Source organism: Giraffa tippelskirchi, chromosome 7 (assembly GCF_054371585.1).
Source record: "Giraffa tippelskirchi isolate mGirTip1 chromosome 7, T2T-mGirTip1v1.2.pri, whole genome shotgun sequence".
Classification (NCBI taxonomy): domain Eukaryota; kingdom Metazoa; phylum Chordata; class Mammalia; order Artiodactyla; family Giraffidae; genus Giraffa; species Giraffa tippelskirchi.
The window spans coordinates 109,179,381-109,192,123 of record NC_137281.1 but is presented as its reverse complement, the minus strand read 5'-3'; the positions used below and the strand labels follow the sequence as shown (position 1 = coordinate 109,192,123).

Genomic DNA, 12,743 nt, shown 5'->3' with positions numbered 1-12,743 from the left:
ACTGGTTGTACATTTGCCCACTTTGGAAGGCACCTTTCTCTTAGTTGAAGGCATGATCACCAAATGAGGCCTTTCCTTGCCCATTGCCTGAGGCCCCGGGAAAATGACACAGCAGAAAGCCCACCCCAGTCTCTGCTCTGTCCCCACAGGCCTGGTATGCTCACCTGCCTCCAGCTGGCAGATGCCCTGACCTGACAGAGGATCATCCCAAGATCTGCCAGCTCCCTCTAGCTCCCCAGACTTTCCAGACCTAGACTCAGAGCAGCCAAGTCATTTGAAAAGAAAAAGAAAGAAAAAATATATATGTATGTATATATGTATCTCCTCCCTCCACACCCAGGCTCCTCACAGTTGAGCTGGGGAAGTGCCAACAAAAATAGCATGATGTCATCCCCTGACTGATCCTGTTAATCCTTTTCCTGCCGAATATTGAGTCTTGGTTTTTATTTAAAAGCAATTTTATTGTCAGAGGCTGGTTAAAAGCCTCTGAGAAATGTGTGGGGAAAATGGGTGGTGTCTTTGATGTGCAGAGCGGAGCAGGGCCCTCGACCCCGGAGCCCTGACAAGGAAAGAAATGGGATTTGCAGAAGGCCAGGAAGCTGGAGGAATTCTATTTCAGACAGTGTGCCTTACCAATGGCATCGGGTTTTGCATTTCATGGCCGGTACACCTCTGCAAGACAGCCTCTGAGAGAATTTCTCAGCCACTATGGGGCCTGTAAGGAACACTGTGGGCCCACTCTCTGGACCTCCACCTTTCCTGTCCCCACCATCACTAGGGAACATTCTCCCCTCTGTTGGGGTGCTCTTCCCCCACTCACACACTTGTCACCAAGTATCCAAATCCCAACCTATTCTAGAAGAGCTGCCTTTGAGAGGCGAGGTGGCCTTGGGGCCAGGAAACTTGAGTTTGAGGCTCAGTTTTAGACAAATCTGGAAAAGGCATTTCACCTCTTTCAGCCTTAGTACCTCATACATAAGACAGAATAGGAATTCCTGCCCTCCTACCTGCCCGACAGCTTAGGTGACCACCCAGATGTCCAAAGGAAATTATGTGTTTTCAGAAGCTCTACAAACACAAGAGCCCTGCACTGAGGCCAAACGTTATTGCAAGGAGGGTATAAGGCAAAGGAGGCCAATAGGAGCAAGGGAGTTGGAGGTGTGTTCAAAGGAGTGAGTCCAGTGAAGGAACATGGAACCTGAGACAGAAAGGGAAGTGAAGGCACTGATGGGTAGTGGGGAAGAACTGGTCCCTGTAGCCCTGGGTTCATGATGAGGTCAAAGAATTGTTGCAGGGGACCTTAAGGAAATAAGCTGGAAGGACAGACAATGACGACCAGAGAGTGAGATACTGGAATTTGGAATTTGGGAGGTTATGCCCTGTTGTTGATGGGAAAGGAATGGGTAGCTGAGGTAAGAAAGTGTTCATGGCAATGAGGTTGAGATTGGGATCTTGGAAAAGTTACCTTCATGCAGGATGAAGAGCCTAGGAATCAGGAAGAAGCTGGGGTGAAAAGGACTACAGGAGCCAAGATGGCCAGTGAGCAAATGGTTGACCAGAAGCCCAGGGAAGCATCAGGGATGGGAGGTGGAGTGAATGGTATGAATGTGAAGGAGCAGAGGTTTCTACCAGATGAAGAGAAGTTAAGTGTGGCTTAAGGGAGCCAGGAGGACTGCAGACTAATCCTCTGACCCTGAGGATGGTATGTGAGGGTGGTACGTGGCCACCCAAGAAGAAAGCAGGCAGAGAGAAAGGAGTGTCCAAAGAAAAGGCCAAAGTTACAGAGGAACTTACGTCAGGGAGAGGTGGAAATAAAGGAGATAGCGGAGGCAGGGCAGGCCAGCTAAGCAAATGAACAGAGCAGTGTGGGGATGGAGTCTGGGAGCCCAAGGGTACCTGAAGAGACTGTGGTTCCTGGCTGAGCATGAGGAGAATGGGTTTGCTAGGATGGATGTCTTCCCCGTGGTCTCTAGTAGAGGGGTGAGGCTTGCAGCTGAAGCCTTTGTACAATGACATGGCCACAGATTGGGTCTGGGCAGGCAGGGCTCAAGCCGGCAGTCATCTGAGGGCTGCTTCCATGGACCTCAAGCTGTAGATGGTGGGTCTTCAGACAGCTGTTCACACAGAGCTGGTGAGGAGGAAGGGTGGCCCCACAGGTTGGAGGGGTGGTCAGATCAGGGACCAGATGACGTCTGAGGCCTGCTCCATCTCTGCACCTTGTGATCATATATTTCACAGTTGTCCCAAGGGCTGGCCCCAGCTCTCAGCGTGAGGCTGTTCTGGGTCCTTAGTTCCTGGTTTCAGCTGTCACAGGTTTGCAAGTGCCTGGAACCAGAAACTAACAGACACACATCCCCAGTCTACCCCGGAGACCTGAGTGCAACTGTCCAAAGCCAGTCCCAGAGGGAATCAAGAGCCTGAACCAATAGGGGAGAAGGAGGATACCCTCCTCCTGAGAAAAAAAAGCCCCTTTTTCTCAGGGCTCAGAGCAGATTGTGGAATCAAAGATGTTAAAGCCAGAGGTGATGTTGATATCTCTGCTGCTAATTATGGCAGCAGACATTTACTGAGCACCTTCTATGTGGTGGAATTAGTACATGGCACAGCTTTTATTCCCCACATCAGTCTTAGGAGGGAGATGGTGTTCTTATCCTTACATTTACAGATGAGGAAATGGAAGTCCACAGAAATGAAGGAACTGGCTAAGTGGCAGGGATTGGGCCCCTATGCCACACTGACCCAAGTTCAAAAGCCTTTATTATCCATAGTTAAGAAAACTAGAGATCCACCAGGGGATGTGACTCATTCAAGGACACACAGGAGGCCAGAGCAGAGCCAATACTGATGCCCAGGTCCTGACTGCCAACCCCCAGTCCTCTCCAGCCCACCATACGGAGACCAGTAAGAGCCTCCATCTCTTTCTTTATATACAGGACACTTTCTACCACCTATGAGCACTCTTATTTGGAGTGAGATGTGTAGTGTCCAGCCTCCAAAAGGGCCCACATGACTCTTGCCTCTAGGTATTCACCCAGTGTGTGGTCCCTCCTTGCCTACATAAAAGGATAGGTAGCTAAGAGGATGTTACAGAAATGATGGTGTGTTTTCTCTTGGGAAAGTCAGTGCCACGATGTAGCAACTCAAGCAAACTTCGGAGAGACCCACATGGGGTGGGACTGAAACCACCTGTGAACAACCAGCACTGACTCAGCAGCCGTGATCGACAAAGGGAAACACCACAGACCAGCTTTCCCACTCAAAGAAGGGACTGGAGAAATCAGAGTTCCTACTGGAGCTGAGCATCTCAGAATGTGCTTTTCCATTGAGTGAGTCTCTAGTAGCCTCGAGGCTTTATCAGGCTAGGGACACAGGCCAAAGTCCTGAATGACCTGAGACCACAGTGTAAGGACCACAACAGGGCCTGAAGTAACAGGCCCACCTTGGATGCTCTAGATTCTCAGGGCAGGCCACAAAGAGTTCCATTTGCAAAGCACTGCTGATGAAACTGGGGCATCTTTCAGTCATGCTGTGGACTGTTCCTAGAGGACTTGAAGCAAGTTCTTTATTGGATGAGTCTATTCAACTCTGCAGGTAGGATCAGCTTTGAGAAATCTAAAGAGTGGTTATTATTGAGAGATTGGGAAGTTCAAGTTCCAAAGACCTGTCATCAGATAGGAGTAAGTTTGCATCTTCAAGGAACCCTGAAAGGGATTTACATAAGGAGGAAGCACAGCACATGTCCATCATTGCCACCATTATTATATAAGAGCAGTTCTCATTTGTTCCAGCAGACTCCATATAGAGCATGAAAGCCAGAGATGAGTCTTGATGGCCTGTGGTGTGTTCTACATGTGTCCACATCTAGGCTGGGAAGTACCCTGAGGCCAGAGTGAGAGAAATGCTTTCCTTGCTGCCTGCTATGTAACTACTGTCACGTCTGCATGGTAGTGGCCATAGTGTGTGTGTCAGTCATGTCTGACTCTTTGTGACCCCATGAACTGTAGTCTACCGGACTCCTCTGTCCATTGGATTTTCCAGGCAAGAATACTGGAGTGGATTGCCATATCCTACTCCAGAGCATCGTCCCAACCCGCGCATCGAACCCACATCTCTTGCACCAGCAGGCGGATTCTTTACCATTGCACCACGTGGGAACCATTATCATTTACTATACAAGGGCAGTTATTAAGCGTCTACTAAGTGTCAGGCACAATGCTATATGCTAGCCCTCAGGTCAATCTTGCAAGCTAAATGTTGCTTTCTTAATTTCATGGGTGAAGGAATGCAAGTTCAGAACAGTTTAAAAACTTGTTGAAAGTTAACTTGTTGCATTAAAGCGGCACAGTTGGGATTCAGATCTAGATTTGTCTGACTCTGAGGTCTGTGTTCTACTCTGTCAACTGTTACTATACTAGCATTAGAGATGCAGTGGCTTTGGCACCAAATGAGCTTCCTCTGAGTGTAGCTCCTGGAGTTGCAGGGACAGCCTGGATTCCTGGTTGTAAACCAGAAACTGAATAGCTAACTTAAAGATCAAAGGGGTTTGGGAGAGACATAGGCTAAATCAAAGACTGACAAACTGAAGCAGCAGGCAGGAACCCACCCCTACCGAGACTCACACAATGGGAAATTCATCTAGGAAGGTATTCAGATGCTGGGAAGCCAAATTAGAATGACAAACATTTACTGCAGACTCTCAGGAATGGCAGAGCCTCAAGGATAGAATCCCAATAATGAAAACTTTTGGTCAAATATAGCTATAAACCACAGCCATTGGTACCTAGCCTTATTGCCCTCAATATTAAGGGCCTGGAAAAACAAGTCACCTATACAGACTTGAGCAAACAGGTGATAAGGGTCCATTCCATTTACTCCTTCTCACACAACCACCAAACTTAAGTGGGCAAGATTTTGTAGTTTCTGGATGGCTCAGTGGTAAAGAATTTGCCTGCAATACAGGAGACACAGGTTAAATCCCCAGGCTGGAAAGATCTCCTGGAGGTGGAAATGGCAACCCATCCAGTATTCTTGCCTGAAAAATCCCATGGACAGAGGAGCCTGGTGAACTATAGTCCAAAGGGTCACAAAGAGTCGGACGCAACTGAGCACGCACACGCATGCACACAGTTAGTGTGACACCAATCTTAGGACTCACTCATTCTACCCAGCCTTTGATATTACCCCAGTGATCCTTATCTCCTGGTATTCTTGCTCTTTGTATGGTCCCTTTCACATTGAATCAGGGCTGACCTAGGTTAACAATAGAATGCAACAGATATGCTGATGTGTGACTTTCCAGAGCTGGGTCATAGAAGCATTACAGCTCCTTCTTGGTCTTCTTGATAGGTAGCTGTGGAGAAAGCCAGTTGCCATATTGTGAGGATGCTCAAGCAGCCTCCTGGAGACACTGATGTGGAGGGGAACCAACCTTCCAGCCATGTGAGTGAGCCATTGAGCCTGGGGCTAATTTGCTATACAACAATAACTGGAGATAAGGAAAAGGGGAGATAATATGTGTGAAAGCAGTAACCACTGGAGCAGTGCCTGGCACACAATTCTTCCAGGGGCTGAAAGGGACTTTTCAGTAGGTGGGGCCATTTCCTCAGTAACATACCTAGCAGATGCTCAGACTGTCAGTAAACCTGGAGGTCCCTTACATATTCTTCACATGTAGTTTTGTCTGCAAGAGAAGCTAAATATCTTGACCTCCTGCAGCTAGGAGCTCCTTCCCCTTTATGGGAAGTGTCCTGCTGGCTCTCTGAGCCTATCTGGCCACAGACCTTCCCGTAATGTGTTTTTCCTTTGTAAAAACCCGGGATTAGCTGTGGTACATATACACAATGGAATATTACTCAGCCATTAAAAAGAATACATTTGAATCAGTTCTATTGAGATGGATGAAACTGGAGCCCATTATACAGAGTGAAGTAAGCCAGAAAGAAAAACACCAATACAGTATACTAATGCATATATATGGAATTTGAAAGATGGTAATGATAACCTTATATGCGAGACAGAATAAGAGACACAGATGCATAGAACAGTCTTATGGACTCTGAGGGAGAAGGTGAGGGTGGGACGTTCTGAGAGAATAGCATTGAAACATGCATATTATCATATGTGAAACAGAACACCATTCCAGGTTCGATGCATGAGACAAATGCTCAGGGCTGGGGCAATGGGATGACCCAGAGGGATGGGATGGGGAGAGAGGTGGGTGGGGGGTTCAGGATGGGGAACACATGTAAACCCATGGCTGATTCATGTCAGTGTATGGCAAAAACCACTACAATATTGTAAAGTAATTAGCCCCCAACTAAAATAAATAAATTTATTAAAAAAAAAAAAACAACAACCTGGGATTAGAACACTACAGACCATGAATCACTCCCCTGTTTTTGTAAGTAAAGTTGTATTAGAACTCAGCCATGCTCGTTCATTTGTGTATTGTCTAATGCTTTTTATTTGCTGCAAGAGCAGTACTGAGTAATTGTAACAGAGATATCAGGGCTCTGTGGTGGCTCAGTGATAAAGAATCTGCCCACCAATGCAGGAGACATGGGAGACGCGGGTTTTGTTTCCTAGGTTGGGAAGATCCCCTGGAGAAGGAAATGGCAATTCACTCCAGTATTCTTGCCTGGGAAGTCTTATGGACAGAGGAGTCTGGTGGGCTGTAGTCCATGGGGTTGCAAAGAGTCAGACACTACTGAGTGACCTAACAACAACAAGAGATATTGTGTATGCCCTGCAAGGCCTAAAATACTATCAGGCCTTCTAAGGGAGAGTTTGCTGACTCCTGGTAAAATGGTCAAAGCATTGCTGGCTAGCATAGCTGAGAGCCAAAGAGGCAGCCTGAGTTGTCTGCTCTCTGTTCCCAGCTCTGCAGAGGACAAAGGGGCACCATGGCTCTTCTCTCTCTCTCTCTGTCTCTCTCTCTTTCTCTCTCTCATGATGAAGGACTTTCCAACAGGATGGACAGTAGAAATGTCAAGTGGAATCCCACCAATCCTGACACATGAGCCCAAGAGATATCTACCCTCCTGCATTCATTATCTCTTCCTATGTAGCAGATTACCCCAAAACTTGGTGCCTTAAAACAGTGAACAGTTCTTATCTCTCTCAGTTTCTGTGGGTCAGGAATCTAAGGAGTTGCTTAGGTTGGTGGTTCAGGTTTGGGTCTTTGATGACGTCAAGATGTTGGCTGGGCGGGTGAATTCTTTACCATTGCGCCACCTGGGAAACCCCACACCTATATTAGTGGTTCTCAATCCAGGGTCACTGTGACTCCAGGGGACATCCGGCGTTGTCTGCAGATTTGTTGGTTGTCACTGCTGGGTTGTGAGAGAAGTACCTTTGGGAATACTAATGACCTTTGATGTATTGGGGCCAGAGATGGTGTTAAACATCCTACAATGCACAGGACAGCCCCCTACAACAAAGAATTACCTGGCCCAAATTGTTAACATGGCTAAGGTTGGGAAACCCTGATCTATATGATCACACTTTATATTCAGTTTTGTAGTCACACTTAGTTATGTATCACAGACATTTTCTCATGTCAAAATGTATTTTATCTTGTCTCTTTGTATTCTTCATTCAATAATAAATTTTTAAATGAGAAATGGAAAAAAAAAAAGATGTTGGCTGGGGCTGCGGTCACTTGAAGGCTTGATGGGGGCTGGAAGATCTGATACCAAGGTGGCTCCATCACCTGGCTGCCAAGTCATTGTTGGGAGTTGACAGGTGGCTTCTCTCCCACCCCAGCAGGAACTCTCTTTCCTCCCCTCTCTTCTTTAAGCTGGGCAAGTTGTTTCATGGTGTTTTGCCTTTTCTAAAAGCTGCCCCAGAGCCTGGGGTATTCATGAGAAGTGATCTGCAAACCTCATCTCAGGCTGCTGGAAGAATTACACTCTCATACTAGTCTGGGCAAAAGGCTGACTCCCCTCCTCTACATCCTCCCCCAAATCCTGGCAGCTGGGCGAGGGTGGCACCTAAGCTGGCTGTGCAAGGCCTGCAGAGAGAAGGGCAACTGCAAGTCCAGGGAGTCATCCTACACGAAAAGCAAGCCCCCTTACTCTGAGACTCCCTCTTCGATCACCCCAGTCAACTGTCCAGGCCTTCCCTTGCCCTCCAAAACAGTAATGTGACACTTAGGATATACATTTATTACATTAACAGCTGGAGAACAGCCATGTCTTTTCCCAACTAGAGTGTAAGCTGTGGAATGAAGAGCTTTCCAACCCTCTTCCTGTCCTCTGCACACCCGGCCCCGCGTCCGGAGATGAATCAGAGGTTACAAATGTTTGTCGAGTGACTGCTCCACTGACAGCATAGCACACGGGCTGCAGACCCTGCCTCCCAAGGCCTAAAATAGCAGATATTGTGGTCAGTGGGGCAGTGGAAAGCAGGGTGACTCTCAGGGCCCATGCAGGTAATTGAGAGTCAGCTGACAGGTAGGAACACCCCAGCCCACGACAGCCCATGTGTTTCTCCAGGCTGTAAGCAGGTCCTGGAGGCCACCCCAGAGATGGAGGAAGCCTGGCAAGTCTGCTGGTCTGCAGGCTGGGGCTGTTTCCCCTGAGATTCCAGGCCTTCTGGAGCGAAGTCTCAAGTTACACCTCCCTCCCAGGCTCCCCAGCCTTTGATGGGAGCTGCTTCAGGACAGGGCCGTCACCACCACCCCATTAATGAAGGAAATATTTGCCAGAGAGCGTCACCCTCCAGGAGGAGAATGACAACTGAACATCTACGTTTCATGTGTCCCAGGACTCTTTCAGCTGTGATGGGTTCCTTAATCCTTCCTCTCTCCCAGTCAGCTCAGAGACCTGCAGGCCTTCCACACACTGTGTCCTGTTTAAGTTTAGAAAGTGACCTAACAATTATACCTCCTGGCAATAGCCTTGCAAGTGCCCTGGTGTACACAGCCTGGTGTGTCTACATGGCAACACTGAGGCAAGACAAGGAGACGGTTCCGTGTAGGTAAATAATAGAATAACCACAACACTGAACACTGTGCTAAATATTTCATACATACCACTATAAGTAAGCCTCAGAACAACCATAGAAGGTGGGAATGTCACTATCCCCATTTTTAGATGAATAGACAGAGGCTTAGGGGTGTTTAGACATTTCCAGAGTCACCCAGCTGGGAAGTGGTGCCACCAGGATTCAAATTCAGGAGCGTCTGGCTCCAAAGCACAAGCTCTTACTACTCATGGGCCTCTCCTGCCTGCATGCCTGTGCTACAGCTGTCACTCTGCTACAGACAGGGACACTTAAGACACCTACTTGACTCCCAAGTTTTCAACCCAGCCAGGAAAGCAAAGATTAACATATTTTTAAAATTATAGGGAGTTCCCTAGTGATCCAGTGGTTAAGACTTTGCCTTCCAATGCAGGGGGTATAGGTTCGATCCCTGGCTGGGGAGCTCAGATCCCACATGCCTTGCAGTCAAAAAACCAAAACATAAACGGAAGCAAATATTGTAACAAATTCAATAAATACTTTAAAATGGTTCATATCAAAAAAGAATCTTCTAAAATATTTCAATAAAATTATATAAGATGTCATTTGTAATAATTATAAATATGTATCAAGTCGTGAAACAATGGTGATTCATTCTGTATTTAAGGGAGGAAGAGAGTTTCGGGAAAACTGCCCAAAGGAACCTAAAAAAATAGAACCTTCTTTCCCTATGGTTCAGTTTCTTTTCTACCTTGAACATGTAATCTTTAGCCATCATCCATCCCTATTGGCATCCTTTGGCTAAGACATCCATCAACTTGGCAAGACCCAGGCAAAAGGGGCTCCCTCTCTAAGTCCTTGCTTTACCAGGTCTCATATGCAAAGTAAATGGATGTATTAAAGAACATGAGCATGCTTCTGTCACTAGGGATCCAGAGTTTGGCATTGGCACCACACAGCCATTAATCCTAAACATCCATTCTCATGAGTAACACCAGTTAGGCCCAGGAAAAGACTTCACATCTCTTGCCCTGTGTTTGTCAATCAAAAAGCAATTGTCCACAAGTCAGGAAGCTTTGTGGCTGTGCTGCCACCAATCTTGGAGATGAACTCCCTTCAGAGCATAGGCAGGATGTGAGCAGCGGATACACTTAGGTAAGAGTCAAGGCTAAGACTTTATATTCTTGCTGTTAGATATGAATGTTACAGATTCGTATGGAGTGAAGTCGCCTCTCCTTGTCTCGCTGAATGTCTGTTTCTTGTTTCTCTCCATATTCCAGTGGGTGGTCCCGGAGGCACTCGAGAATTAACGCATACACAAATTTTGAATCACTATGTTATAACTTAAAACTAATATAATGTAATATGTCAATTGTACCTCAGTTTTAAAAATCAATGCTGTATTCACAACAGTTACACAGGGGCTATTTTGTGATAGTAAACAAATTATAATACTTTTATTGGCAGGCCCAGCCATAACATACCAGAGGCATCAGACTGATTCTTTATGTTGACCACAGAGAGACATTGAAAGCCAGAATCATGTTATCTACTTATGTTTCCACCTGCACATTTTATTTCAGGTATCATAGTTTTATTTTTATATTCATAAAAACATTTTTAAACATTCAATTGCATTTTCAAGAGATTAAGTAGCAACTCCACCTTAGTATTAAGGGTAAAATTTTATCTTAATGTTGATTTTCAAAGTTGATATGAATTGATTATTGTTTATATTTTATATTTCATTTCAAAAAAATTATTTTGCATATTTATGTGCATAAATATTCAGTCATATAAAAACACTGGATGGGTTCACATCCCACTGCAGTCACCCTCACTTTCTCCCCACAACTTGAGCTGGAAAACAGTGGGTTGTCCAAGTGTGGAGCCCTTACCATCAGCACCTGATTCAGCAGGAAGCACGTAAAAGGCTCTCTGAATGGGGCAGGAGGGGCCTCTCTTACAAGCTGTTTCAGCTGCCACTGTGTATGCTATTCACTTCCTCACTTTGTCTTGCTTTAACCTTGGCCTTCTGACTGTCCCTTGGTACCTAACTGTTCACCCAGCTTGCGGATTGCCTTGATCGTCAGTGTGAACACTGTCTTCCTGAACCAAGTCTTTGTCAACTTGGCTTTGATCATCACCATCGCCCCCTCCTTCCCAACAAGTATCCCTCACATCCATTGGCCTGGTGTGATACAGTTCACTAGTACAAATATTGGGCTGGCCAAAAAGTAAGATGTTATGCAAAAAGCTAAACGAACTTTTTGGCCAACTCAGTATATGCTGTAAAACTGCTCTTGTCCCCTCAAGAATACATAGGGAATGGTCTCCTTCATCACTCATTTCATATATAAACCATTTGTACAGACCACCCTGACCCTGGCCTCACTAGGCCCCCTCTCAGAGTAGCTCATAAATCATTAAGACTAAAAAGGAGATTGACCAGTTCATCACACTTTTTACAATTGGGGAAACTAAGGCACGTGGGAAGGAAATGACTTGCTTGTGATCACACAACAAGAACACTGAAACTAGAGCCAGCTCTCCAGACTCCCAGCCCAGCATCCCTTCTCTTGCTACACACCACCTAGTTAAATAATTGTGCATTCCTGCAGCACCCCACCCTGTCATCTCTTCATGACATCCTAAAGGACAGTTATTGTGAACTGTGGGCCAGAAATTTGACACTGAGTGTGCCAAGGCAAAGCAAGAGAGGCTATTTCATCAATGACAAAATGGCACTCTTCAAAATTGAGTTGCAGGGCTTCTGCCGCCCTGAGAGTCCGCATGCCTTTCTGGAGACTAAACATTTTCACAGTTCCTTTGGCCCAAGGGTTATTTTCTTGTTGGAAAAAATTGGAAAATCCCCCTTACAGATGGTGAGAAAAATAACTTCAGCCAGACTAGTCCAGAGACAAAGGTTCTTCTGAAACTGAAGGAGGATAGAGTAGCCAGGGGACGCAAATATTTACTTTATATAAATACTGAATGTTTCTTCTGGGTTTCTTTTTATCTAGTGATGTCTAAGAACTCCTAACTGGCTTGTTAAAGAGAGGCTGGGTCGCATGCATCATAGGAGGAGCGGGGCAGTCATAAGCCTGCAGAAGAAGGCCAAGGTCACTGGGGTCCCCTCTCTGGCTATGGTTGTTAGGAACTACATCCTACAGACCCTGGATGGAGAATGGGATATTTCTTCATAGGGGAACATCCACCCACCCAGGTGAGCCCCTCCCTAGAGATGGAATTATCAATAGTCTGAGGCCCTGTTTTTATTGCTTATCTTCAAAAATGTACTTCTTCCTAATGAATTACTGCTTTGGGCACTGAAATGTTACAATTCATTTCTTGATATCAGACCAATTTATGTGCATTTCATGGATTTCAGAGTGGATTCTTTTTTTTTTTTTTTGGTTACACTGGGTCTTTGTTACTACATGTGGGCTTTTTATAGTTATGGCCCATAGGGGCTTGTCTTGTTGCAGAGCCCAGGCTCTAGGCACACAAACTTCAGTAGCTGTGAAGTACAGCAGTTGTCCGTACCAGTTGTAGCACATGGACTTTGTTGCCTCATGGCATGTGGAATCTTCCCAGACCAGGGATTGAACATGTGACTCCTGCATTGGCAGGCCGATTCTTATCCACTGTACCATCAGGGAAGTCCATAATCGATTCATTTTTATCTGAATATTCTCAATTATTTAGCAAAATATTCCACCCAGGAGACAAACCTGAAAAAAAAAATGTAACTGTCGGAAATGGTGAAACCGTCAGCA

General features: G+C 45.9%; 1 long non-coding RNA gene across 1 annotated transcript in view; it reads left to right on the top strand.

Moving 5' to 3' along the window:
* LOC145512858 (uncharacterized) overlaps positions 1-12,299 on the top strand; it is a 138,013-nt gene extending 125,714 nt beyond the window's left edge. The window contains exons 12-14 of the long non-coding RNA XR_014058859.1: positions 5,347-5,439; positions 10,432-10,547; positions 11,988-12,299. This is a non-coding gene — a long non-coding RNA (uncharacterized LOC145512858). The remainder of the gene's footprint in view (positions 1-5,346; positions 5,440-10,431; positions 10,548-11,987) is intronic.
* The last annotated feature ends 444 nt before the right edge of the window (positions 12,300-12,743 follow it).